This window comes from Zingiber officinale, chromosome 6A (assembly GCF_018446385.1).
Source record: "Zingiber officinale cultivar Zhangliang chromosome 6A, Zo_v1.1, whole genome shotgun sequence".
In the NCBI taxonomy this organism is placed as follows: Eukaryota; Viridiplantae; Streptophyta; class Magnoliopsida; order Zingiberales; family Zingiberaceae; genus Zingiber; species Zingiber officinale.
Window position 1 is genome coordinate 127,044,747 of NC_055997.1, and position 23,915 is coordinate 127,068,661.

At 36.8% G+C, this 23,915-nt stretch overlaps 1 pseudogene; it reads left to right on the top strand.

Annotated features, from left to right (window-relative positions):
• Nucleotides 1-298: 298 nt before the first annotated feature.
• LOC121995304 lies at nucleotides 299-22,873 on the top strand (annotated as a pseudogene).
• The last annotated feature ends 1,042 nt before the right edge of the window (nucleotides 22,874-23,915 follow it).

Genomic DNA, 23,915 nt, shown 5'->3' on the forward strand with positions numbered 1-23,915 from the left:
TGATAGGTGTCTTACTTTTGAGAGTCGGTGTGCCTTTCGCTAAGGGAAGGGCTTTTGAGAGCTGGCATGCCTTTTGCTAGGGAAGGGCTTTTGAGAGCCGGTGTGATTTCTATTAGGGGAAGAGCTTTTGAGAACCAGAGTAGTTTCCGCTGGAGGAAGGGCTTTAGCAGGTTATAGAACAGAGTGCCTTCAGCTGGAGGAAGGACTTTAGCAGACTATGGAGTAGAGTGCCTTCAATTAGAGGAAGAACTTTTGAGAGCTGGAGTGGTTTCTGATGGGGGAAGGGCTTTAGCAGGCTATGGAGCAGAGTGCCTTCAGTTGGAGGAAGGGCTTTAGCAGGCTATGGAGTAGAATGCTTTCAACTAGAGGAAAGACTTTTGAGAGTCGAAGTGCCTTGAGCGGGAGGAAGGGCTTTGGTAGGTTGTAGAGTAGAGTGTCTTCAGCTAAAGGAAGTGCTTTAGCAAGTTGTGGAGCAGAATGCCTTCAGCTTGAAGAAGAACTTTTGAGAGCCAAAGTGCCTTCAGTTGGAGAAGAGCTTTAGCAAGCTATGGAACATAGTGTCTTCAGCTGGAGAAAGAGCTTTAGCATGCTATGGAGCAGAATCTCTTTTGCCGAAGGAATGACTTGAACTGAGGTAGTAGAAGAAATGGAAGAAGAAGAACAATGTTTGACCTGGTCAAATCACTATCTCTATTCATAGCGAGTTGTTTGGCAAAGTGGCTAAGAGAGGAGAAGGGAGGAACCCCTCTTCAATAAACTTCATCGACCTTTTATAGAAATGAAGCTTGGTTTTGCATACACAACTACCGTGTCAACCGCCATTCTGCAACACGTACAAGGGATAACTTTAGAGAAAGCAGATGATTGTCACTTCATGTCAGGGATTCACAATGATGCTCTTGTTTGTTGGTCCTAGGAAGATCGTATCAGTTCCACTGTATAAAATTTTGTACAAATGTCAAACCTTTCATAAACAACCTATTGTGTTCTTTAAAAATTAAATTAGGAATCACAAACGGAACTTAACAATATTGATTCCAAATTTAACTTATCTGTTTTTAATGGTTTAGATTTGGATCGCAAGCGGAACTTAACACTATTGATCCAAATCCACCTATATTATAAAGTTGATTAAATATTTATTTCTAAAATCGGCTCCCAGGTCAAACATGACGAGGCACTAGGCCTTCTTGGGTATGAGATCATCCACCACTATCTCGACAAAGCTTTTAATAGAAATTCAATATTTAATTTCCTAAAATAACATTAGGTTTAACTGAAAAGAACAATCGAATCATAAATTCGAAAAACAAAACAAAAGAAACACAACTTCGAAACAAATCCGAAACTCTAGAATCATATGCCTCTTGTGTTTGGAATTCATACAAAGAAGAACTAGCATGATGCGGAAAATAATTACTAGTTATACATTTCTTTGTATACAACGACCTCTTGATCTTCTACCGTATTCCTCTTCTTATTTCAGACGTTGTGTGGGCAACGATCTACCGAGATGAGAACCACCCAAGCCCTTCTTCTTCCTCACCAAGTTTTGGCCACCAAGACTCCTCCAAGGATGTAGAGGTTCGGCCACCACCAACAAACTCCAAGGGATGCAAGAAACAAAGCCTCCTTTTTCTCCTTCTTCTCCTAGCTAGAACCGGCCACCAACAAGAGCTCCAAGAGAGGGATGAAACTGGACACTAAAGAAGAAGAGAAGAGGAGAAGAAGAAGCTCTAGGGCCGGCCACCACCAAGGAAGAGAGGGAGGAAAATAGAATAGAGTTGTCACCCATGAAGGCACCTCTACCTCCTCTTTTATAATCCTTGGTCTTGGCAAATAAGGAAATTTAAATAAAAACTTCCTTAATTCCTTTGCCATTAAAAGGAAATTTTAATTAATTAAAACCAAATTCCTTTTCTTAAATCCTATGGTCGGCCACCTTAAGAGCTTACAAAATAGGCAAGTTTAAAACAAAAATTAAAACTTCCTTATTTGTTTCCGAAAATTTTAAAAATAAAATTTTTCTAATAATTTATCCCTTCATGGTTGGTTATAAAAGGAAATATATAAATTAAAATTTCTCTATTAAAATATGTAGATGATTTCCAAAAAGGAAAGCTATCTTTAAAATTAAAATCTCCTTACAATCTACAAATAAGGAAAGATATCAAATCTTTTCTTAATCTTTTGTAGAAACTTATAAAAGGAAATATTTAATTTTAAAACTCTCTTTTTAAATCATGAACATGGTTACAAAAAAAGGAAAGTTTTATCAAAATTAAAATCTTCCTTTTAATCTACAAATAAGGAAAGATATCAAATCTTTTCTTAATCTTTTGTAGAAAACTATAAAAGGAAATATTTAAATTTTAAACTCTCTTTTAAAACCATGGAATCCACATAAGAAAAATTTAAAAAAATAAAATCTTTTTAATTTTATTGTGGCCGACCACCTAAGCTTGGACTCAAGCTAGGGCCGACCACCACTTGATTCATCCAAGGATTAACTTGGCCGACCCCTTGCTTGGGCTCCAAGCAAGGCTTAGCTGACCACCTTAGGATGGGTATAAAGGTGGGTATAGGTGGGTATAATACTTTATAAATAAGAGGCTATGATAGGGACCGAGAGGAGAAATTGGTTTTGGTCTTTCGATGAAATTAAGCTTCCCGTGTTTGCCCCAAACACCCAACTTAATTTCATTAATAATAATTCATACCACTAAAAAATTATTATTGAACTACCGCACCAATCCCAAATTACGTTTTGGGCTCCTTCTTATTATGAGTGTGTTAATCTCCCTGTGTTTAAGATGTCGAATGTCCACTAATTAAATGAGTTACTGACAACTCACTTTAATTAATTTCTTAGTCCAAGAGTAGTACCACTCAACCTTATTGTCGTGTCGGATTAAGTCCACCTACAGGGTTTAACATGACAATCCTTATGAGCTTCTCTTGGGGACATTATCAACCTAGATTATTAGGACACAATTTCCTTCTATAATCAACAACACACACTATAAGTAATATCATTTCCCAACTTATCGGGCCAATTGATTTATCGAGCTAAATCTCACCCTTTGATAAGTCAAAGAAATAAATACTAAATATATGTACTTGTTATTATATTAGGATTAAGAGCGCACACTTCCATAATAACTAAGGTCTTGTTCTTTTATTAAGTCAGTATAAAAATAACTTACCTTAAATGGTCCTGCTCAATATACTCAGAGTGTACTAGTGTAATTTATCAGTCAAGATAAACTAATACCTAATTACACTACGACTATTCCAATGATTTATTCCTTTTCATCTTGTCGTGAGCAACTATTTATAATTTATAAAGAACTGATAACATGATCTTCTGTGTGTAACACCACACACCATGTTATCTATAATATAAATTAATTGAACAACTACATTTAGCGTATAAACATAGATATTGACTAATATGATTCTTATTTCTAAGTAAATGTTTATACAAAAATCTAGGCTTTTAGTATACATTCCAACAATCTCCCACTTATACTAAAAGACTATGCTGCCATATATCTCGCTATACATCTGATTCCCATCCTTTTAACATGCCCATCTAAAGCTATTGCCTTAAGGGCCTTAGCGAAAGGATCTCTCAGGTTATCACCTGATGCAATCTAGGCGGCAACAACTTCTCTTCGTTATACGATGTCTCGTATTGGGTGGTACTTGCGCTCTATTGTGTTTACTTGCCTTATAGACTTATGGTTTCTTCGAGTTTGTTACTGTACCACTATTATTACAATAAATTGTAATAATTTTTTGGGCAAACTAGAAATTATGTCTAAGTCCATTATGAAGTTTCTGAGCCATATACCTTCTATGGCCGCCTCAGAGGCTGTCACATACTCAACTTCTATAGTGGAGTCCGGAAAAACACCTATGCTTAATACTCCTCCATTGTTATGACTTCATTTCCTAAAGTAAACACAAAAACCCTGAGGTCAATTTACTATTATCCCTATCTGATTGGAAGTCAAAATCCGTATAACCCACAGGGATCAAATTATTTACCTTGTAAACTAGCATATAATCTCTAGTCCCTCTAAGGTACTTTAATATATGCTTTACGGCAGTCTAGTGCCCCAGTCCTGGGTTACTTTGATATCTGCTAACTATGCCCTGGGCAAAACAGATATCCAATCTCGTACACAACATTACATACATTAGGCTTCCGATAACCAAAGCATAAGGAACTGCCTTCATGTCCTCTATCTATTTTGATGTCATCAGAGATATCTCTTTAGATAAAGATTCTCCATGCACAAAAGGTAGAAAAATCTTTCATGGAGTCTTGCATGCTTAAACGAGCTAGGATAGTATGAAGCTCGGGATAAACACAACACTCTTTTCTTGTGATCCTTTTGATCTCGAGAATATGTGCGCACTCTCCCAAGTCCTTCATATTGATTTGTTTGGACAACTATACCCTTACTTCCGACAATACTTTGATATTATTTCCAACTACCAAAGATGTCATCTACGTATAGTACAAGAAATACCATTACGTTTCCATCACACTTCTTGTATACACAAAACTCATCCAGACACTGAATAAATCCATAGGTCTGGATTACTTTATTAAACCGGATGTTCCAAGAGCTTGAAGCTTTGTTTTAGTCCATAAATAGACCGATTGAGCTTACATACTAGATGCTCTTTGCCCTTTGCAATGAACCCCTCTGATTGCTTTATATGGGTGCTTTCTTCAAGACTTCCATTAAAGAAAGCTGTCTTGACATCCACTTGCCAAATCTCATAATCAATATGAGCAACAATAGATACAAGTATCCGGATAGACTTAAGCATGACTACTGGTAAAAGATTTTCCTTTTTCAATAAGCTTCGCTTTGAAAGTTTCCACCTTCCTGTCTGCCCCTCTTCTTCTATTGTAGACTTATTTTCACCCAATAACTTTTACACCATTTGGTGGTTCTATAAGCTCAGTATTCATTGCTCTTTGCCAAGATGCTGCATCTTTATCTTGGAGTGCTTCATCATATGTCCGGGAATCAGATTCATGTTCACCAGGGATCAAGTCCAAAAACTCTCCCAAAACATGAATCTTTTAGGTTGCCTAACAACCCTCCCACTACGATGAGACACTTTGTTCAATTGTGTATCATTTGTGATACGTGTTGCAGTTTCTTGTGATATCTCATCTTGTACAGTTGGTACTAGATTAGACGTGTCCTTTATTATTTCCTTAAGAATAAATTTACTTATGGACATGTGGTTCATTACATAGTCCTTTTCTAAAATTCGGGCATTGGTGCTAACAATGACCTTCTGATTTTTAGGACTATAAACCTCCTTTCGTTTCTCTAGGATAACCCATAAACAAGTGAACTCTTGTTCTTAATTCCTACTTATCAGTGTCTCCCTTCAGCACATGTGCTGGACTACCCCAAATCTAAATATGCTTTAGACTAGGCTTACGTCCATTCTACAATTCTATGAGAGTAGAGGGTTCTGATTTAAAAGGTACTATGTTCACTTCCGTTTCCAAAGTATATCCTTAAAATGAATTTGGTAATAACTCATCATCGATCTAATTATTTCTATAAGAGTCTTATACCTTCTTTCTGCCACACCATTCTGTTGGGGTGTACCAGGTGCAGTCAGTTGAGATTTAATCCCGACTTCTGATAAGTGTCTCCTAAATTCTCCTAAGAGGTATTTGCCACTACAATCTCACCGCAGTGTCTTGATACTTTTACCTTGACGTTTCTCCGCATCGGCCCTGTACTCTTTGAACTTATCAAAGTATTTAGACTTACGGAACATCAAGTAAATATACCCGTATCTCGAATAGTCGTCTATAAAAGAGATGAAATATTCGAAACCACCTCTTGCCTGAATAGTCATAGGTCCTCACTAATCAGAATGAACCAATTCCAACACGTCTTTGGCTCTATACCCCTTAGACTTAAAAAGATTCTTGGTTATTTTTCCTTCCAAGTAAGACTCGTAGGTTGGAAAGGTTTCCACTACCAATGAACCCAAAAGTTCATCGACTATTATCTTTTGAATCCTACTCAAGTTAATATAACTTAACCTTAGATGCCAAATATATGATTGATTCATTTCTGAAGGTTGCTTTCTATTATTAGAATTAGAAGATATGTTATTAATTTCCATTTGTTGCATCGTGGGAGTTATTAAATTGTCAATCAACGTACCAGAATAGATAGCTTCCCTCTTTTCCTTGATAACAATTTTGTTATCAAAAGAGACAAAATATCAAGTTCTTTGAATAGTTTAGAAACTGAATTCAAGTTCTTTCTAAACTTGGTATGTAAAGACAATTTCTCAAAATCCATGTTTTATTCCTATCAGAGGATAAATATCTCCCACTACAACAGCTGCTACTTTTGCAGCAATGCCCATGTAGACAGTATTTTCCTTTTCACTTAGTAGTCAGGTTTCCTGGAACCCCTGCAATGAATTACAGACATGATCAGTGGCTCCCATATCTACATACCAGGTACCAGTAGATAACACCACTAAACATGTTTCAACAACTAATGAATTAAATACACTTTTATTGTTCTCATTTCTGAGAGGACAGTCCACCTTAGAGTCTAAGTTTTGTTTCCAATCATAATTGGGACTACTAAGTCTATTCTATAGTATAACAGCTAGGGGATTGACAAACATTTGAAATTCTAAGAATCACACAAATATTTGATCAAGACCAACACCTTAAAATCCCCATGAATTTTGTATGCTACGTTAGAGTGGACGTATATAAATTCAAACTTTAATAGGAGATTTTATCCATTAATTTTATTGTCTTGTCAACCTATCTTTATGACAAATAAAATTAATAGTTGGTCTTACTTTGATCAAATATTTGGTCAAGACTTTGAATTTAAAATAACATTGATTCCTCAAACAATATTATTTAAATTCACCAACACCTCAAACACCGGGAATTATGCATGCTACGTTAGTGTGGACGTATACAAATTCAAACATTCGTAAGAGGAGGGTCTTACCCATTAATTATCTTGTCAACTTTAAATTACCTCAAACACCGTGAATTTTGTATGCCACATTAGTGTGGACGTATACAAATTCAAACATTTGTAAGAGGGGGGGGTTTAACCTAGCTTTATGACAAATTAATAATTGGTATTCCTTTGGTCACGTAAAACAATAGCAGTGACTCCGTTGGAGAGGATACTATTGAATGCGTCTAAATGTATACTATTACTTGATACTTAGTCCATTAAATAGGATTGTGCCCCTTCAGTTGGAGAAGATCACACACTCCTAAATAATTTCCTATAACCATCCATAAAGGAAGTTTGATCTAGTGATCCACAACAAACCCATCCATTGTGGAGGGAGGCACTCAGAGCCAACACGCAAGCTTGTTGCATCACTTTCAAGCTAGTAATAGAGACCGTGAGATTTATTTATAAATCCCTCTCCCACTTAGTTATTTAAGGTGAGGAATTTTAACTATGCTAGCATTCATCACATGCACACACACACATCACAGTAAATAAAAGCAATAAATATGGAAATTAATTTTCCAACTATTATAACTTCTTCTATCACTGTCCTTCGCGTGCTGCCAGCCCTAGGGATCATGCCGTCGGGTCCATCGAGCTTCCTTTTCCGCTGCGCCTCTGGTTCTCCAATAGCACCACGCCTCGCAAGGATACGATCCGCGACAAAAATAGAATTTTACATATATCGATCCTATATTCCACAAAGGAATGTACATGTAATCTAGATCGAAACAAAAATGAAAAACACTAATAACTAATACAGCTCCTGTTGTATTTAATATTACAATCATGCACACACAATAAAATGCCCTTGACATGTCCAAGGGTCCAATCACACACAATATCTATAAGTCATAATAGTTGGAGCCTGCAACCACAGAGTTAGCACATCCTACTGCTGGTTGCTACTCGGAAAACCTATAGGTTCCACTGTACAAAATTTTGTACAAAGGTCTGAACCTTTTCCTAGCTACCATGTGTTCTTTTAAATTAAATTTTGGATCGCCTGTGGAACTTAACACGTTTGATCCAAAACTCAATCTATTTGTTCTTTTAGGTTTTGACTTGGATCTCCTGCGGAACTTAACACGTTCGACCCAAGTCTCCTTAAGTTATTAATTCCATTAAATATTAATTTCCATAATTGGTTCTCAGTACTGACGTGGCGAGGCACATGACCTTCTTGGATATGGGAGCAACCACCACCGACTAGACAAAACCTTTTATAGAAAGCTAATATTTAATTTCCTAAAATAACTTTAGGTTAACCAAAAAGAACAATCAAATCACAAGGAAAAGAAAAAACAAAAGAACACAACTTCGAAAAACATATTCGAAATTCTAGAACGTAAGCCTCTTGTATTTGGTATTATTTCCATAAATAACTAGCATGATGCGGAAAGAAAAATTACTAGTTATACCTTGTAGAAAAACCTCTTGATCTTCTACCGTATTCCTCTTCTAACCTCGGACGTTGTGTGGGCAACGATCTTCCGAGATGAGAAACCACCAATCACCTTCTTCTCCTCCTAGCTAGGTTCGGCCAACAAAGAGGAAGCTTCACCAAGGAAGAAAATCAAAACACTAACCAAGCTCCAAGAGATGCTAGCTTTCTCTCCTTCTTCTTCTTCTTCTCCGAGTAGTATCCGGCCACCACAAGAGCTCCAATGGAAGAGAAGGGTTCGGCCACCACAAGAGGAAGAAAGGGAGAGGATGGCCGGCCACACCAAGGAACAAAAGAGGGAGAGAAAATAATAGAGGTTGTGTCTTGTGAAGGCACCCTCACCCCTTCTTTTATATTCCTTGGCCTAGGCAAATTAGGAAATTTAATTACAATAAAATTTCCTTAATTCCCTTGACATGATTTAATTGAGAAAAATAAAATAATATTTCCCCAATTAATCAATGATGGCCGGCCACATCAATGGAAGCAAATTGGACAAGTTTCAATCAACAATTAAAACTTTCCTTATTTGTTTCCGGAAATTTTAAAAATAAAATTTCTCTTCAAAAAATCTCTTCATGATTAATAAAAAGAAATTTCCATAATTTTAATTTTACAACATGTGAATAATTTTTAAAGAGAAAATAAAATATCTCACCAATCTACAAATAAGGAAAGAGATCTAATCTCTTTCTTTAATCTTTTGTAAATTTTATAAGAGAGATAATTTTATTTAAATCCTCTTTAATAAATTATTTCTTCCACATAATAAAAATTAAAATTGAAATTCTTTTTAATTTATTTTGGCCGGCCCTACTAGCTTGGGTTCAAGCTAGGGCCGGCCACCCAATATTATACCTAGGCCGGCCCTAGCTTGTTCCCAAGCTAGCTTGGCCGGCCCCTATTGGGTGGGTATAGAAGGTGGGTATAAGTGGGTACAGAACTCTATAAATAAGAGGCTACAATAGGGACCGAGAGGAGGAATTGGTTTTGGTCTCCCGATAAAATTAAGCATCCCGTGTTCGCCCCGAACACACAACTTAATTTTATCAATGATAATTCATTCCACTAGAGAGCTATCATTGAACTACCGCACCAATCCCAAATTACATTTTTGGGCTTATTCTTATTATGAGCATGTTAGTCTCCCTGTGTTTAAGATATCGAATGTCCACTAATTAAGTGAGTTACTGACAACTCATTTAATTAATATCTAAGTCCAAGAGTAGTACCACTCAACCTTATCGTCATGTCGGACTAAGTCCACCTGCAGGGTTTAACATGACAATCCTTATGAGCTACTCTTGGGGACATTATCAACCTAGTATCTCTAGGACAAGATTTCCTTCTATAATCAACAACACACACTATAAGTGATACCATTTCCCAACTTATCGGGTTTATTGATTCATCGAACTAAATCTCACCCATTGATAAATTAAAGAAATAAATATCAAACATATGTGCTTGTTATTATATTAGGATTAAGAGCACATACTTCCATAATAACTGAGGTCTTTGTTCCTTTATAAAGTCAGTATAAAAGAAACGACCTCTAATGGTCCTACTCAATACACCCTGAGTGTACTAGTGTAATTATATAGTCAAGATAAACTAATACCTAATTACACTACGACTTTCTAATGGTTTGTTCCTTTCCATTTTAGTCGTGAGCTACTGTTTATAATTTATAAGGTACTGATAACATCATCTTCTGTATGTGACACCACATACTATGTTATCTACAATGTAAATTAAATGAACAACTACAAACAAATGTAGACAATTTGACCAAATGTGATTCTTTATTCATAATGAATGTTTACAAAGCTTAGGCTTTCAGTATACACTCCAACACATCTCTAATGATCTTTACCCCTAACATTACATCTTCCCATTCCCTCCACATGCCGATCGAAAGCTTTCGCCGGAAGGGCCTTAGTGAAAGGATCTGCCAGGTTATCCGCTGATGCAATCTTGGCGATGACAACTTCTCCTCGCTTCACAATATCTCTTATCAGGTGGTACTTGCGCTCTATATGTTTACTTGCCTTATGGGCTCGTGGTTCCTTCGAGTTTGCAACTGCACCGCTATTATCACAATAAATTGTGATGATTTTGGGCAAACCAGGAATCACATCTAAGTCCATTAGAAAGTTCCTGAGCCATACTGCTTCTTTAGCTGCCTCAGAGGCTGCTACATACTCAGCTTCCATGGTTGAGTCCGAAACGCATTTCTGCTTAACACTCCTCCATGAAATGGCTCCACCTCCTAAAGTAAACACATAGCCTGATGTAGACTTACTGTTATCCCTATCTGATTTCCGTGTAACCCACAGGGAGCAAATCGTCTGCTTGATAAACTAGCATATAATCTCTAGTCCTTCTCAGGTACTTTAATATATGCTTTACCGCAGTCCAATGTCCTTGTCCAGGGTTACTTTGATATCTGCTGACCATGCCCACGGCAAAACAGATATCAGGTCTCGTCCATAGCATTGCATACATTAGGCTTCCTTCAGCCGAAGCATAAGGAACTGCTTTCATGTCCTCTGTCTCTTTTGATGTCTTTGGAGACATCTCTTTAGATAGAGCTACTCCATGTCTAAAAGGTAAGAAATCTTTCTTGGAATCCTGCATGCTAAAACGAGCAAGGATTGTATCTATATATGAAGCTTGGGACAGACACAACATTCTTTTCTTACGATCCCTTTTAACTTTGATCCCAAGAATGTGTGCACAATCTCCTAAGTCCTTCATATCAAATTGTTTGGACAACCATACCCTTACGTCTGATAATACCTTGACATTGTTGCCAATTAACAAAATATCATCTACGTATAGTACAAGAAATACCACCACGTTTCCGTTACACTTCTTATATACACAAGATTCATCCGGACTTTGAATAAATCCATATGACTGGATTACTTCATTAAACCGGATGTTCCAAGATCTTGAAGCTTGCTTTAGTCCATAAATGGACCGATTGAGCTTGCACACTAGATGCTCTTTGCCTTTTTCAATGAACCCTTCTGGTTGCTTCATATGGATGTTTTCTTCAAGACTTCCATTAAGGAAAACTGTCTTGACATCCATTTGCCAAATCTCATAATCCATATGAGCAGCAATGGATAAGAGTATCCGGATAGACTTAAGCATGGCTACCCGTGAAAAGGTTTCCTCATAATCGATTCCCTCTTTCTGAGTGTACCCTTTCGCAACAAGCCTAGCTTTGAAGGTTTCTACCTTCCTGTCTGTCCCTCTTTTCCTTTTGTAGATCCACTTGCATCCAACGGCTTTTATACCATCAGGTGGTTCTACAAGCTCCCAGACCTTATTAGAGTACATAGACTCTATTTCAGAATTCATTGCCTTTTGCCAAGATGCTGCATCTATATCTTGGAGTGCTTCGTCATATGTTCGTGGATCAGGTTCATGTTTACCCGGGATCAAGTCCGAAGACTCTCCCAAAAACATGAATCTATCATGTTGCCTCACAACCCTCCCACTACGACGAGGCACTGTCTGTGGTTGTGTATTATGTGTGACACGTGTTGCAGTCTCTTGTGGTACTTCATTTTGTACTGTTGGTACTGAAGTAGACATGTCCTCTCTAAGTTCTTCTAAAACAACTTTACTACTGGGCTTGTGATCCATTATATAGTCTTCTTCTAAAAACTGGGCATTGGTGCTAACAATGACCTTCTGGTCTTTAGGACTATAAAATAAACCTCCTTTCGTTCCTTTGGGATATCCTACAAACACATGAACTTACATGCGAGATTCTAACTTATCGATCTGGTTTTGCACATGTCTTGGACTACCAAATCCGAATATGTCTTAGGCGGGTTTTCGCTCATTCCACAATTCTATGGGAGTAGAAGAAGCTGATTTAGAAGGTACTAAGTTCGGAACATACACTGCTGTTTCCAGAGCATATCCCCAAAACGAATTTGGTAATTCTGAATAACTCATCATCGATCTAACCATCTCCATAAGAGTCCTATTCCTTCGTTCTACTACACCATTCTGTTGGGGTGTTCCAGGTGCAAACAATTGGGATTGAATCCCTGCCTCTGATAAGTAATTCCTAAACTCTCCCAAGAGGTATTCGCCACCACGATCAGATCGTAGTGTCTTGATACTTTTACCTAATCGTTTCTCCACATCAGCCTTGTATTCTTTGAACTTATCAAAGCACTTGGACTTGCGGCGCATTAGGTAAATGTATCCGTATCTTGAATAATCGTCTATAAAAGAGACAAAGTATTCAAAACCTCCTCTTGCCTGGACAGACATAGGACCACACAAATCAGAGTGAACCAATTCTAACACTTCTTTGGCTCTATACCCCTTGGTCTTGAACGGCCTTTTGGTCATTTTACCTTCTAAGCAGGATTCACAAGTTGAAAAATTTTTCAACTCTAATGAACTCAAAAGTCCATCGGCTATAAGCCTCTGAATCCTACTTAAGTTAATATGACCAAGCCTTAGATGCCAAAGATATGCTTGGTTTATTTGCGAAGGTTCTTTTCTCTTATTAGAATTAGAAGATGAGTTATAAATTTCCATGTTTTGCTTTGTGGAAGAAATTGGATTTAAAGTATACAAATTGCCAACTAATGCACCAGAACAGATAATCACTTTATTTCTTTTAATAACTACATCGTTACTGAAAGAAACTAAATATCCATCTAAAAACAGTTTAGAAACTGAAATTAAATTCTTTCTAAAACTGGGTACATAAAGACAATTTCTTAAAACCAAATTTTTATTTCTACTAAAAGATAAGTAGACGTCTCCCACTGCAACAGCTGCCACCTTAGTAGCATTGCCCATGTAGACGGTAATCTCCCCTTCAGATAGTCGTTGGGTTTCCTGGAACCCCTGCAAAGAATTGCAGACATGATCAGTGGCTCCTGTATCTACACACCAGGTGCTGGTAGATAACACCGCTAAACATGTTTCAACAACTAGAGCATGAGATATACCTTTGTTTTGGTTCTTACGAGGACAGTCCGCCTTCCAATGTCCTGCCTGCTTGCAGATGAAGCACTTGCCCTTCGGCTTCTTCACTCCAGCTTTAAATCCCGTACTCTGAGATTTATTCACTTTCTTTGCTGAGCCAGCTTGTTTCTTCTTCTTCTTTCCTCTCGGTTTAGAAGTAGAATCATTTTCAACAAAGTGAATTTGAGAATTGTGACGAAATAATCCTTCTGCTGCTTGAAGTTCTGTCAGTAGTTCCCCTAATGAATAAATCCTTTTATTCATATTATAGTTCAGGCGGAACTGCTCAAAACTTCTAGGTAGCGTTTGGAGGATCATATCGATCTGGGTTTCCCCATCAATTTCTCCTCCAAGGATCTGTATCTCGTTCAGATAAGCCATCATCTTTAGGATATGATCCCTTACAGGAGTACCCTCTTGCATGGTGGCTGTCATTATCTTTCTCATAGCTTCTTGTCTAGAAGCCCTATCCTGATGACCAAAGAGTTCCTTGAGATTGTTCATTATATCATAAGCTGTTGGTAAATCTTGATGCTGATGTTGCAATACATTTGACATTGAAGCCAAAATGTAACACCGCGCCATCTCATCTGCCTTTACCCATCTCTTTGTTGGGTTCGTCGGGCCGCGAAAACCGCTTTTTCGCGTCGCGAAAACCCCGAGTCACCCAAAGCCAAGGATCTCGTGCAAGGAAAAACCGAAGAGAATACGAGTACGAATTTTGAAAAACCTTTTAGATCTACTCCTAGATCTACATGTTAAGAATTTTACCCTTGTTGCGTAGCCCTTCGCTTTCCCGTTCGTCCAAGGTGTTGCCGGATCTCTAGACCGTCAAGCGTCGGTCCTCTAGATGTATCCACACGGACACGTAGGTGGAGAAAATCTCACACAAAGGTGTGCTAGCACCTTGGTGAGATTCGGCCAAGGCAAGGAAGAGAGGGAGAGGGAGAGCTTGAGAGGAAGAAGGAGGAAGAAAAACCACACTTGAATGAAAATGAATTCACCCCATGAATGAAAGTGGCCGGCCACTTCTCAAAAACTCACCAAATTAATTGCATTAATTGCAATTAATATGAAACCATTAAGAGAGTGACTTTGTAACTTCCATGAGGTGGCACCCATGATGATGTGGAACATCATTATTGGTCCACCTAATGCCAACTCACCAATGAGGTGGCAAAAGGTCAAGTCAAAATTGACCTTTGGTCTTCCTTCTCTAGTCAAGTCAAACTTGACTCAATCTCTACCATAGTTGATCTAATCCAACCATTTGATTCAAGCCAATTTAATATAATGAATCTAATTCATTAAATTAAATTGATTTAATAAGTCATAATCTAAATTAGACTCATTAAATACATGAATCAACTTGAGTCGAACTCAAGTTAGCCCAATTAGGATTACTCTTAATCCAATTTGATTTATCAAATAAATCTAATCCTCTTGGTTCATCATATGAACCTAATCTCCATCTATTTGTCCTAAGTGTGTGACCCTATAGGTTCTTGTAACGTTGGCAATGCCCTAAACCCATTTAGGAGCATAAGTAATGAGCGGTATCTAGCAACACATCATTACTACCCAAGTTACAAGAATGTCGAGATCCGACATCACCTTGTGACTACCAATTGTGACTACTCACAAAATAATGACAAGTGTCCTTCTATCCTAGACATCTAGATTGATCAATGTGAGGCATAGACCGTGTCATCCTCTAATCAATCTAAATCTTGAACTCCAAGTAGACTCACTCGATCAAATGAGCTCAACATCTAATGTTGACTCATTTGGGCATGGCCATGCACTTAGTGGTCTCACTCTATCAAGAATACCGATGTCGCTCCCGTCATATGGGAGGGATAGATCCCATCTACATCACTCACATCCCTCTACATAATTCGTTATATACCCAGTAATCTCCTTTATAGTCCACCCAGTTACGGGTGACGTTTGACGAAACTAAAGTACATAACTCCGTATGTAGGGATCCATGGTGACTTCAGGTTTAAGGACTAATAGTCATACTAATAGCCACATGAGAAAGTATATGACACTCATATAACGATCCATGATACTTTCTCATGGCGGTTCATTCAGTATACATTCTCTAATGCATACCCATGTGTCAGCTTGATATCTCTATATCCATGACTTGTGAGATCAAGTCATCGAGCTGACCTACATGCTAGTCTTATTGTATTAACATTGTCCCTGAATGCTAATACTCGACTAGGAATGATTTAGAGTAGTGTTCCCTATATTATCTCACTATCGATTCAACTAATCGATTGATATAGGTATGAACCTTCTACTCAAGGACGCTATTATACTTAGTCTATTTGGCACTAATATAAATAAGTATAATAACCAAACAAATGCCTTTATTAATATACAAGAATATGATATACATGAGTCCATACAATCATCAAATGATTGGCTCTAGGGCTCTAACTAACACTCTTATGATATTCAATCTCCTCTTGGGTAGATTCACCAGTAGGTGCTTCAGGGCACTGCTCAGTCAGTACAAATTTATAGCTTTCAGCAGTAAGGACAATGTCCAGGTTCCTTTTCCAATCTATGTAATTAGGTCCAGTAAGTCTATTCTGTTGAAGTATGATGGACAGTGGGTTGAAAGTCATCCTAAGAATCACAAATAACTTTTGGTCAGTACTCTAAATTTAGAATAATATTGATTCCTCAAACAATACTATTTTAAATTAACCAACACCTCATAACACCGTGAATTTTGTATGCCACGTTAGTGTGGACGTATACAAATTCAACATTTGTAAAAGGAGGGTTTTAACCCATTAATTTTATTATCTTGTCAACCTAACTTTTGACAAATAAAATTAATAGTTGGTATTATTTGGTCTCACAAATAATAGCAGTGACTCCGTTGGGGAGGATACTATTAGATGTGTCTAAGTGTATACCATTACTTGACACTGAGTCCATTAATAAGATTATGCCCCTTCCGTTGGGGAAGATCACACGCTCTTAATTAACTTCCTATAGTCATCCAAAAATGGAAGTCTGTTCTAGTGATCCGTAAACAAGCTCATCCGTTATGGAGGAAGGCACTCAGAGCCAACGCGCAAGCTTGTTTGCATCACTTACAAACCAGTAATGGAGACCATGGGATTTACTTAAAAATCCCTCTCCCACTTAGTTATTTATAAATGAGGAATTTTAACTATACTAGCCTACTTAACTTGTAAACTAACATTCACACATAGCACAATATAAAAGCAATAAATAGAAAATCTAACTTTCAACTATTATGGCTTTTATCTCTATTTGTCCTCCGTGTGTCATCATCCCAAGCTCTGCCATATTTGGCCACCGCCATCGGGTCTAGTCGTCGCATCCATCTTGCTCCTAGTTGCGCCTCTGGTCCTTAGAAGGTTCCACGCTTTGCAAGATTTGATCCGCGACATAAATAGAATTTTACATTTTTGATCCTATATTCCATAAAAGGAATGTACATTTATCTAGATCAAAAATAAAATCCTAATAAAACTAAATACAGCTCCTGCTATATTTTAATACAATCATGCACACACATATAAATGCCCTTGACATGTCCAAGGGTTCAATCACACACATAATAACTAAAAGCCATAATAGTTGGATCCTGCATCCACAAAGTTAGCACATCCTACTATTAATCTGCCTAAATTATGTATGACATGTGCATAATTAAACTAAATACCAAATACACAGAGGCAAAACCCTAGCTCTGATACCAATTGCTGGTTGCTACTCGGAAAACCTATAGGTTCCACTGTACAAAATTTTGTACAAAGGTCTGAACCTTTTCCTAGCTACCATGTGTTCTTTTAAATTAAATTTTGGATCGCCTGCGGAACTTAATACGTTTGATCCAAAACTCAATCTATTTGTTCTTTTAGGTTTTGACTTGGATCTCCTGCGGAACTTAACACGTTCGACCCAAGTCTCCTTAAGTTATTAATTCCATTAAATATTAATTTCCATAATTGGTTCCCAGTACTGACGTGGCGAGGCACATGGCCTTCTTGGATATGGGAGCAACCACCACCGACTAGACAAAACCTTTTATAGAAAGCTAATATTTAATTTCCTAAAATAACTTTAGGTTAACCAAAAAGAACAATCAAATCACAAGGAAAAGAAAAAACAAAAGAACACAACTTCGAAAAACATATTCGAAATTCTAGAACGTAAGCCTCTTGTATTTGGTATTATTTCCATAAATAACTAGCATGATGCGGAAAGAAAAATTACTAGTTATACCTTGTAGAAAAACCTCTTGATCTTCTACCGTATTCCTCTTCTAACCTCGGACGTTGTGTGGGCAACGATCTTCCGAGATGAGAAACCACCAATCACCTTCTTCTCCTCCTAGCTAGGTTCGGCCAACAAAGAGGAAGCTTCACCAAGGAAGAAAATCAAAACACTAACCAAGCTCCAAGAGATGCTAGCTTTCTCTCCTTCTTCTTCTTCTTCTCCGAGTAGTATCCGGCCACCACAAGAGCTCCAATGGAAGAGAAGGGTTCGGCCACCACAAGAGGAAGAAAGGGAGAGGATGGCCGGCCACACCAAGGAACAAAAGAGGGAGAGAAATAATAGATGTTGTCTTGTGAAGGCACCCTCACCCCTTCTTTTATATTCCTTGGCCTAGGCAAATTAGGAAATTTAATTACAATAAAATTTCCTTAATTCCCTTGACATGATTTAATTGAGAAAAATAAAATAATATTTCCCCAATTAATCAATGATGGCCGGCCACATCAATGGAAGCAAATTGGACAAGTTTCAATCAACAATTAAAACTTTCCTTATTTGTTTCCGGAAATTTTAAAAATAAAATTTCTCTTCAAAAAATCTCTTCATGATTAATAAAAAGAAATTTCCATAATTTTAATTTTACAACATGTGAATAATTTTTAAAGAGAAAATAAAATATCTCACCAATCTACAAATAAGGAAAGAGATCTAATCTCTTTCTTTAATCTTTTGTAAATTTTATAAGAGAGATAATTTTATTTAAATCCTCTTTAATAAATTATTTCTTCCACATAATAAAAATTAAAATTGAAATTCTTTTTAATTTATTTTGGCCGGCCCTACTAGCTTGGGTTCAAGCTAGGGCCATCTTATACCTAGGTCGGCCCTAGCTTGTTCCCAAGCTAGCTTGGCCGACCCCTATTGGGTGGGTATAGAAGGTGGGTATAGGTGGGTATAGAACTCTATAAATAAGAGGCTACGATAGGGACCGAGAGGAGGAATTGGTTTTGGTCTCCCGATAAAATTAAGCATCCCGTGTTCGCCCCGAATACACAACTTAATTTTATCAATGATAATTCATTCCACTAGAGAGTTTTCATTGAACTACCACACCAATCCCAAATTACATTTTTGGGCTCCTTCTTATTATGAGCATGTTAGTTTCCCTGTGTTTAAGATATCGAATGTCCACTAATTAAGTGAGTTACTGAAAACTCATTTAATTAATATCTAAGTCCAAGAGTAGTACCACTCAACCTTATCGTCATGTCGGACTAAGTCCACCTGCAGGGTTTAACATGACAATCCTTATGAGCTCCTCTTGGGGACATTATCAACCTAGTATCTCTAGGACACAGTTTCCTTCTATAATCAACAACACACACTATAAGTGATACCATTTCCCAACTTATCGGGTTTATTGATTCATCGAACTAAATCTCACCCATTGATAAATTAAAGAAATAAATATCAAACATATGTGCTTGTTATTATATTAGGATTAAGAGCACACAGTTCCATAATAACTGAGGTCTTTGTTCCTTTATAAAGTCAGTATAAAAGAAACGACCTCTAATGGTCCTACTCAATACACTCTGAGTGTACTAGTGTAATTATATAGTCAAGATAAACTAATACCTAATTACACTACGACCTTCTAATGGTTTGTTCCTTTCCATTTTAGTCGTGAGCTACTGTTTATAATTTATAAGGTACTGATAACATCATCTTCTGTATGTGACACCACATACTATGTTATCTACAATATAAATTAAATGAACAACTACAAACAAATGTAGACAATTTGACCAAATGTGATTCTTTATTCATAATGAATGTTTACAAAGCTTAGGCTTTCAGTATACACTCCAACACCTACTACTATCCTGCCTAAATTATGTATGACATGTGCATAACTAAACTGAAAACCAAACACACAGAGGCAAACCCTAGCTCTGATACCAATTGTTGATTGGTCCTAGGAAGATCGTACCAGTTCCACTGTACAAAATTTTGTACAAGTGTCAAACCTTTCCTAAACAACCTATTGTGTTCTTTAGAAATTAAATTAGGAATCGCAAGCGGAACTTAACAATATTAATTCCAAAATTAACTTATCTATTCTTAATGGTTTAGATTTGGATCGCAAGCGGAACTTAACACTATTGATCCAAATCCACCTATATTATAAAGTTGTTTAAATATTTATTTCTAAAATCGACTCCCAGGTGAAACATGGCGAGACACTAGGCCTTCTTGGGTATGAGATCATCCACCACTACCTCGACAAAGCTATTAATAGAAATTCAATATTTAATTTCCTAAAATAACATTAGGTTTAACCGAAAAGAACAATCGAATCACAAATCCGAAAAACAAAACAAAAGAAACACAACTTCGAAACAAATCTGAAACTCTAGAATCATGTACCTCTTGTGTTTGGAATTCATACAAAGAAGAACTAGCATGATGCGAAAAATAATTATTAGTTATACCTTTCTTTGTATACAATGACCTCTTGATCTTCTACTGTATTCCTTTTCTTATCTCGGACGTTGTGTGGGCAACGATCTACCGAGATGAGAACCACCCAAGTCCTTCTTCTCCCTCACCAAGTTTCGACCACCAAGACTCCTCCAAGGATGTAGAGGTTCGGCCACCACCACTAAGCTCCAAGGGATGCAAGAAATAAGCCTCTTTTCTCTCCTTCTTCTCCTAGCTAGAACCGGGCACCAACAAGAGCTCCAAGAGAGAGATGAAACCGGACACTAAAGAAGAAGAGAAGAGGAGAAGAAGAAGCGCTAGGGCCGGCCACCACCAAGGAAGAGAGGGAGGAAAATAGAATAGAGTTGTCACCCATGAAGGCACCTCTACCCCCTTTTTTATAATCCTTGGTCTTGGAAAATAAGGAAATTTAAATAAAAACTTCCTTAATTCCTTTACCATGAAAAGGAAAATTTAATTAATTAAAACCAAATTCCTTTTCTTAAATCATATGTCCGGCCACCTTAAGAGCTTACAAAATAGGCAAGTTTAAAACAAAAATTAAAACTTCCTTATTTGTTTCCGGAAATTTTAAAAATAAAATTTCTCTAATAATTTATCCCTTCATGGTTGGTTATAAAAGGAAATATATAAATTAAAATTTCTCTATTAAAACATGTGGATGATTTCCAAAAAGGAAAGTTATCTTTAAAATTAAAATCTCCTTACAATCTACAAATAAGGAAAGATATCAAATCTTTTATTAATCTTTTGTAGAAACTTATAAAAGGAAATATTTAATTTTAAAACTTTCTTTTTAAATCATGAATATGGTTACAAAAAAGGAAAGTTTTATCAAAATTAAAATCTTCCTTTTAATCTACAAATAAGGAAAGATATCAAATCTTTTATTAATCTTTTGTAGAAAACTATAAAAGGAAAGATTTAAATTTTAAACTCTCTTTTAAAATCATGGAATCCACATAAGAAAAATTTAAAAAAATAAAATCCTTTTAATTTTATTGTGGCCGACCACCTAAGCTTGGACTCAAGCTAGGGCCGACCACCACTTGGTTCATCCAAGGATTAACTTGGCCGACCCCTTGCTTGGGCTCCAAGCAAGGCTTAGCCGACCACCTTAGGATAGGTATAAATGTGGGTATAGGTGGGTATAATAGTTTATAAATAAGAAGCTACGATAGGGACCAAGAGGAGAAATTAGTTTTGGTCTCCCGATGAAATTAAGCTTCCTGCGCGTGTTCGCCCCGAATACCCAACTATATTTCATTAATAATAATTCATACTACTAAAGAATTATTATTGAACTACCGTACCAATCCCAAATTATGTTTTGAGCTCCTTCTTATTATGAGTGTGTTAATCTTCCCGTGTTTAAGATGTCGAATGTCCACTAATTAAATGAGTTACTGACAACTCACTTTAATTAATTTCTTAGTCCAAGAGTAGTACTACTCAACCTTATTGTCGTGTCGGACTAAGTCCACCTGCAGGGTTTAACATGACAAACCTTATGAGCTTCTCTTGGGGATATTATCAACCTAGATTACTAGGACACAATTTCCTTCTATAATCAACAACACACACTATAAGTAATATCATTTCCCAACTTATCGGGCCTATTGATTTATCGAGCTAAATCTTATCCTTTGATAAGTCAAAGAAATAAATACTAAATATATATACTTGTTATTATATTAGGATTAAGAGCACACACTTCCATAATAACTAAGGTCTTATTCTTTTATTAAGTTAGTATAAAATGAATTTACCTTAAATAGTTCTGCTCAAGTACATAATTGACGACAAGGATTTCCTTGTCAATGTGGATAAGGCATTAAAGAGTGCATTTCTGAAAGCTAATCTTGCTTTGGCCAAATCCCCTTCACTTGATCTGCCATTTGGAACTACAACACTTGCTGCCCTAATTTTCGGAAGGTATTTCTGATCCACATTCTAATGATGTTTCACTATGAATTGTGTATAATTTGTCTTCCTCAACAGGTTGTTGATATGATATTACCCTCATATTTATGCCCATTGCAAGTCACTGCTAATTGCTAATGCAGGTGATTGTCGAGCTATTGAGCTTTCGAGAGACCATACACCTAACTGCTAAACTGAACAACTTAGAATTGAAAAGCTAGGAGGCAGTGTTTTTGACGGCTATCTCAATGGCCAACTATCTGTAGCAAGGGCTCTTGGTGACTGGCACATGAAGGGCCCTAAAGGTTCTTCCAATCCGCTTATAGCTGAACCAGAGTTGCAGGAGACAATCTTAACAAAAGAAGACGAGTTTTTGATAATGGGTTGCGATGGCCTTTGGGATGTTATGAGCAGCCAATGCGCGTTGACCATAACCCGGAAGGAACTTATGCAACACAATGATCCAGAGATATGTTCTCGAGAGCTGGTGCGAGAAGCATTGAAGCGCAACACCTGAGACAACTTGACTGTTGTGGCTGTTTGCTTTTCTTCAGATCCTCCCCCTAGCATCGAAATCTCAAGGACCCGAGTTCGTAGGAGTATGTCTTTAGAAGGGCTACATGTACTCAAAGGAGCTCTGGACACTATCCTTTGATGTTGATCTTCTAGTGTGGTAGACCGCTATAGAGTTGAGGCTCTCAACTTTTTTGGCATCCTCGATGAATTAAATTGTGTTGGCTGCTGTATGAATTAAACGTTAGTTGAATCTTTTAATTTTTTTCTACAAATTATTTCTGCTTCATGAACATCAAGATAGCCGACGGCAAGATTACTCTACCAATAGATCAGGTGCCACTTATTAGAATACAAGCTCGAGACCAAAAATACTGAAGTGCGAAGTTCCTGCAATTCATAAAATATTCTATCAAAATATTCTTTATTAAACTAATTTTGATTAAATTTAAATAATTTTAATTAAGTCGGAAAAAATATTTTAATATAATAGTACTTTATATACTAATTTTCTCTAATATATTTTAAAATTTTAATTCAAAGGATAAAAATTAAGGGAACTCCTCTTATTATCCTTTTTATCAAAAGGATAAATATTTTTTAAAAAATACTAAAAATATTTTTATTTTAATATTATTATAGCAATTATGACCTATAACATATAACAACTATAGAATGTATTAAAATAAGGGAACTCAACTTAATCAAAAATTATTATTATTTAAATATAGTAGTATTTATATATAATACTTTTGATTAAGTTAGAATAATTTTAGGTGAAGTTGTTATAATAGCATTATTTTTAAAATGGAAAATATATATAATATTTTTTAAATAAAATATTCTTTAACTTTTGTAAAGTAAAAATTAGGTCAGCTTGTACAAGTAAATGGTGATTACATGTGATGGGGCCATAAAGAGGGGTCCATCTGACATGGGTCAACGGTCATGGAGATGGTCAAAGTCAAAACGAGTAATGTCAATGGCCAAGCGAGAGGGGGCTACATTGGCCGATCGAAGGAATCGCTGTCCGGTCGACCGTCTGAATGAAACAACATTTGGTCAGCCCGATCGGCAAGAGAACGAGTCGAGCGAGCCACTCATCTGGCTCAGGGTATGCCATTGACAGTGTAATGGACTGATGTAATAAAAAAGGAAAAGACGGATACTTAATAAGGAGAAGG